The sequence below is a fragment of the Macrotis lagotis genome, chromosome 1 (genome assembly GCF_037893015.1).
Source record: "Macrotis lagotis isolate mMagLag1 chromosome 1, bilby.v1.9.chrom.fasta, whole genome shotgun sequence".
Lineage (NCBI taxonomy): Eukaryota > Metazoa > Chordata > Mammalia > Peramelemorphia > Peramelidae > Macrotis > Macrotis lagotis.
This window is the reverse complement of record NC_133658.1, coordinates 395660115-395666114: the sequence shown is the minus strand read 5'-3', so window position 1 is coordinate 395666114 and position 6000 is coordinate 395660115.

Below are 6000 nucleotides of genomic sequence, written 5' to 3'. Positions count from 1 at the left end.
GTGCCTTTCCCATTTTGCAGTGGAAGAGGAAACAGATCCAGAAAGATGAACTGATTTGCTTATAGTTACATCAATTAAATTTAATAAATATTTATTTTTAATTTGAAAATGCTTTCAAATTATATCAATACAAAAAACTGAATATTTTTATGATCATGGTCATATTAAATAATATGAGGAAACTGAGGTAAACATAGATGGTAGTGCCTTTCCCAGTAATGGGACACATATGAAAAGCAAAAAAAGAGACATACATACAAAAATAAAAAGCTATCGTGTACAGCTTCACGGATTCAACATGGAAGCACCAACACTGACCTTCTTTCTTATGCCCTATAAACATCCTTCCATTCTTTTTGTGTATTTTTAAATGCATCATTTATGCTTACCCCCTCCCTTTTTCTTGCATTGATATCTCTGCTCTACTACCCTTCCCTGCAAAGCTCCCCTCTCTTCGAATAAAATCAAGCAACAAATATTGATTAAGCATCTATTATATGCCACGCATCATACTAGGAGTCAGGAATACAAAATTAAAAAAACAACCTCTTTCCTTTAAGAGCTTACCTCTTACTGAGGGAGACCAGATAGGAAAATGCAGAAGTAATAGAAAATTATTTCAAGAGGGAGAAAGGAACTAACAATTGAAGTGGGGAAAAAGGAGGAAAGGAAAGACCACCAATAGGAGGTGACCCTTAGGTCAGACTACTTAAGATAGTTTGTTGTAGAGATAAATTCATATTTACAAAGAGCTTTGAGGCAGAGGAATAAAAGAATGAAATCAGAGGAATTCTTCATCTGTAGAGTGAAGGATTTAATTAATTAAGATTAAACAAGACAACCTTAATGATTCTTGCCAGATATGATATTCTATGCTCTATTCTTTCTTTTAACTAAAATATCATAATCTGGGATTAACTTCTTTGAATTCTTCAATTTTGACTCTCTGTGTTATTAGTCTTCCTCCAGTTCTATCTCCAAAGGATCAGAGTATTTAAAGCTGGTTGGTTTTTTTGTCGTTGAGTCCTTTTTCAGTTATGTGCAACTCTTTGTGTCCCCTTTTGGAGTTTTCTGGGCAAAGAAACTGAAGTGGCTTGTCATTTCTTTCTCCAGCTATTTTCATAGATGAAGAAACTGAGGAAAATATAGTTAGGTGACTTACCCAGGGTCACAGGACTAGTAAGCATCTGCGACTAGATTTGAACTCAAGGAGATGAGTCCTCTTGACTTCAGAATCAACACTCGATCCACTGTACCACCTGGTTGCCCCTATTTAAAGTTGGAAGAAACCTAATATAGAGTTTCTTTTGACTCTAAATTATTTCATACTCTTTTCATCACATTTTTGTGCATTAAGTCAAGGCCTAGGACAGGAGTTCTAATTCTGCTTGTATTACAGTCGGATGACCCTTCTCAAACAATTCTCCCTCTCTGGGCCTCTGATTCTTTCCCTGACAACTGAAGATAACAACATATCCATCCATCCCTGGGTGTAGGAACTTCTAATGTTTTGGTTTATAATTTGTAAAGAGAAAATAAAAAAAACTGTGAAATATGGTAATAATTTATGCAGGATTATATAAAAGAAATCACTGTGATTTTATCATTATGTTATACCTTGCATTCATAGATTCTTATCTCTTAGGAGTTTCTAGAACTTCCCAGATTTTTAAAAAAATATGTTCTCTATATCCTAATATGGACATATTTTAGAAAATATATGTATAATATAATGAACTGAATCCTATGGTATTATAAATAAATGTACTGGCTAATAGAAAAGACATGGTCATTTACTGAAGAAACATCAACTTTGCTGGACAGATGCATAATGATCTAGTTTTTGTTTTCTAATATGAGCCTCATGAAATTATAAATATCAGAATTAGAAGGGACCTTAGAACATAGCATGTAGTGATTCTCAGACAAATCAGCTAACCTCTATAAGCCTCAGTTTTCTTATCTTAAAATGAGGAGGTTGGATTAGCTGACCTCCTAAGTGTTTTTCTGATCCACATCTATAATCCTATGATTCCATGTTATGGCCCTATAAGAGGGACCATTAAACCCCAATTTTTCCAAACCATTCTTTTTCAAAGAAGATTAAAGCCCAGAGAGAAGAAAGGACATTCCCAATGAAATGTCTTCTGACCTCCTTTTCCCCCACTCCAGGGTTCTTTCTACTGCACCAAACTTCTTGAATACTATCCCCTTCTTATTTTTTCTGGAAGTTATGCCAATATTTCTTTGTATTTGGGATTTGGAATTTCATTAACATGGGCACTTTCACAATGAAAAACTGCTTATACCTGCCTATCCTACATAATCCTTTTCCATGTTTTCCCTTAAATCTGCTCTGCTTAATGGACCAAAGGCAATGGAGTTAAGTGGCTTGCCCAAGGCCACACGGTTAGGTAATTATTAAGTGTCTGAGGTCGGATTTGAACTCAGGTACTCCTAACTCCAGGGCCAGTGCTCTATCTACTGCACCACCTAGCCACCCCCTCTATTACTCTTTCATCAATCCTTGACTTCAATACTTTGAAGACTGGTATTCCATCATAAAGCCATACAACATCATCAGGCGAATAAGGGTATTTTTTCAAATGACCTTAATTTCAGGGAAAAAGCTTGAGGTCTCTAAAAGCACTAGATAGTTTTCCAAAGATAGTCTAGTGCCCATTCTCCTTTCTTATTCAATGCTGGACCTAGTTCATTGTCCAAAGGGATGAGTTTTAGAGATTATCTAGATTTATAACATGATCTAGACAATAGTCAGTCTTTATAGAAGGTAATTGTTTACTTTTTTAGTTTTGCTTGCCCAGTGCCTAATATAGTGCCTGGTATCTAATAAGCACTTAATAAATATTTGTTGATTGATTCAATCAATTCAATTAGTATTTTCACTATATGGTTCTGTTAAAATAATTTTATTGATGTTTTTCTATCCCCTGTATTTCCCTCTGAATCCTTCCTCTTCAATTTCCCAGAGAGCAATCATTTTTATTTTTTGTTAATTCAACAAAAGTAAATTTGAATCAAATACCGATGCTAGAGATAAAAAAAAAGACAACAAAAACACACCCTCTGTCCTCAAGGATCTCCCATTCTATAGAGGAGATAAGATAAAAACAACCATGTACATAGGAGACACTATAGAGTGTAAATGGGAGATTATCTCGGAGGAAAGAGGAGCAGGAGAAGCCTGTTATAGAGGGTGAGTCTTTAAACATGGGGGGCAAAGACTGGAAAGATGCAGAGCCAGCAAAGGAGGATTTTGTGAAAGAAGGCCAGGGCTTCTAGAGTATAGAGTACCCATTGGGGAAAACCATTTAAGAAGACTGGAAAGGTAGGAAGAGACTGGGTTGTAAAGGGCTTTAGAAATCAAGGGAGGATCTTATCATTGATGCTGCAGTGGGGAGTTCCTGGAGGGTTTTGTGTGTGTGTGTGTGTGTGTGTGTGTGTGTGTGTGTGTGTGTGTGTGTGTGTGTGTGTGTCACAAGGTTGAACCTGTATTTTTTTAAATTTTTATTTATTTATTTGCTTGTTTATTTGCAAAGCAATGAGGTTAAGTGGCTTGCCCAAGGCCACACAGCTAGGTAATTATTAAGTGTCTGAGGTCACATTTGAACTCAGGTACTCCTGACTCCAGGGCTGATGCTCTATCTACTGCATCACCTAGCCGCCCCTGGACCTGTTTTTTAGAAAGATTACTGGAGTGGAGAGGGACTTGAAAAAAAGGAAATGAAGCAGTAGGTTTTTGCAAAGTTCATGCTCAAGGTGATGAGGGTGGTATCTGTGTGAGTGGAGAGAAATAGAGATGATGTAAAGGTGGAGACCACAAGACCTGGCCACAAATTAGATCCCTGGAGTAAGTGGGAGTGAAGAGTCAAGGATGACACTGTAGTTGGGAGCAAGAGTGACTAGAAAGATTAGGATGGTGATGCTCCAGACAGGCGAGTTTGGAAGAAGGAAGACTTGGGAAAGAGGATGACTTTTGTTATGTGAATTTGAGATTGTGGATAGATTGATTTCCTTACTAAGACATTTGTGTTCTTCAACTTAGCTGATTGTAAAAACATCCAAATCTTTTGGCAGAAGGCAACAGTCCTTTAAAAACAGACTTTACAACAGAATGTCAAAACTGGAAGGGACTTAGTCTTTCCAGCTAGAAATTACCTTAGAATATAGGTATTAAATAAATGAAGCATTTGTAATCCACAGAGACTAAGAAAAAAAAGAAAGAAAAAAGAAACCATGATAAAACAGGTTCCAATCCTCAAAGAACTTGTGACAACCTTCATCCACTAGGTTTTTCTAATATGGCTGAAGTGATTATTCAAGTGATTGTTTTAATTAATATAACTATTAATATAATTAAAAATTATTAAATTGATTATTAAATCCATTTGAAGGGAAACTAGGTAGGGCAGTGGATAGAGTATGGGGCTTAGGATCAGGAAGACTCATCTTTGTGAGTTCAAATCTGGCCTCAGACACTGACTAGTTGTGTGACCTAGGCAGGTCATTTAACTTTTGTCTCAGTTCCTCATCTATAAAATGAAGGAAATGGTGAACCATCACAGAATCTTTGACCAGAAAACCTACATGGAGTCATGAAAAGTAGGACACAATTGAAAAAAAAAAAAAACCAAAATGACACAACAATTAATCTCATCTAGGAAGTTTTACAAAATTCCAAAGCTTTATTTAATTAGCACAATGGGGAACTTTAATTAATTAGCACCTGGAGAACTTCATCATCATCATCACTGAGGATTCTGCACTGGAAGTCTTCTGTGATCATGGAAAATATCTCTGCCAGAAAGATCTCACCTTTTATTATGTTTCATTTGATATTAATAATCAGAGGGTCACTGAACAAAGTTATTTATGTTTGAACAGTTAGGAACCTTAAAAGCTAAATATTGTTCTAGTAGTTTTTGTGTTTGCTGACCAATTGCTGGTGTCCCAAAGGTATTTTAATCAGCCACCCAACCCCTGTTCATTGCTACCAAGGGAGACCTCTACAGATAGAAGGGATTCTAGAGATTATCTAGCCTAGTCCTACTCTCTTGTTTGCCCAACTAAATCTTGAGCAAACCATAGACAAGTTCTTTGCTGTATTTTGGATTACCTGGCTATTCCTATTATGTACTGTCTATAATAGGCAGTTAGTAAATGAATCAATTAATCAACCAATAGTTTGATGTAAGAGAAAGAATAAGGCCTAGGAATAAGAGACCTGGATTCTAGTTCTTATTTGGAGTGTTTCTGATCAAATTACTTAACCCTCTTTAAGACACAGTTTAAACATCGTCACACAGCACACACATCAACAAAAATTTATGGAATGTCCACACAGTAAAAGCTCAACAGAGATTTGTTCAACAACTCTAAGGTACTACAACATATATTTTGGGAACTAAAAAGTTTTATTAGAGATAATTCTTGTTTTCAGAGGGATTTAGAATCTAGTTGGAGGAAATAGGCACCTAGATACAGTTAACTAGGATATATAGCATACATTTATTATGATACTTAGTAAATGCCATATTTATTTACAAAGGCTATACATTTCAGAGGAGGAAAAGATGCCTTACAACTGAAGCAGGGAAATCTTGAGAGAAATTTGGCATTTAATCTGGGATTCTTTGAATAATGGGTACAATTTTATAGGTTTTATTATGCACAAAGTAGACATTGGCTATGACTGGACATCATTGTTTTGAGAATCCAATGAGACAATGGATATTAAAGGTATAATGTGCTTTGGAAATTTATTATTCATTTATAAATAATATGATTGGTAGGAATGGTACATTCAGTCATTTTCAGTCATGTTCCATTCTTCCTAACCCCATTTGGGGTTTTCTGGGCAAAACTCTGTAATGTAATGGTTTGCTATTTCCTTCTCCAGCTCATTTTACAGAGGAAACTGAGGCACACTGGGTTAAGTGATTTGCCCAGGGTCACACATCTAGTAAGTATCTGAGGCTG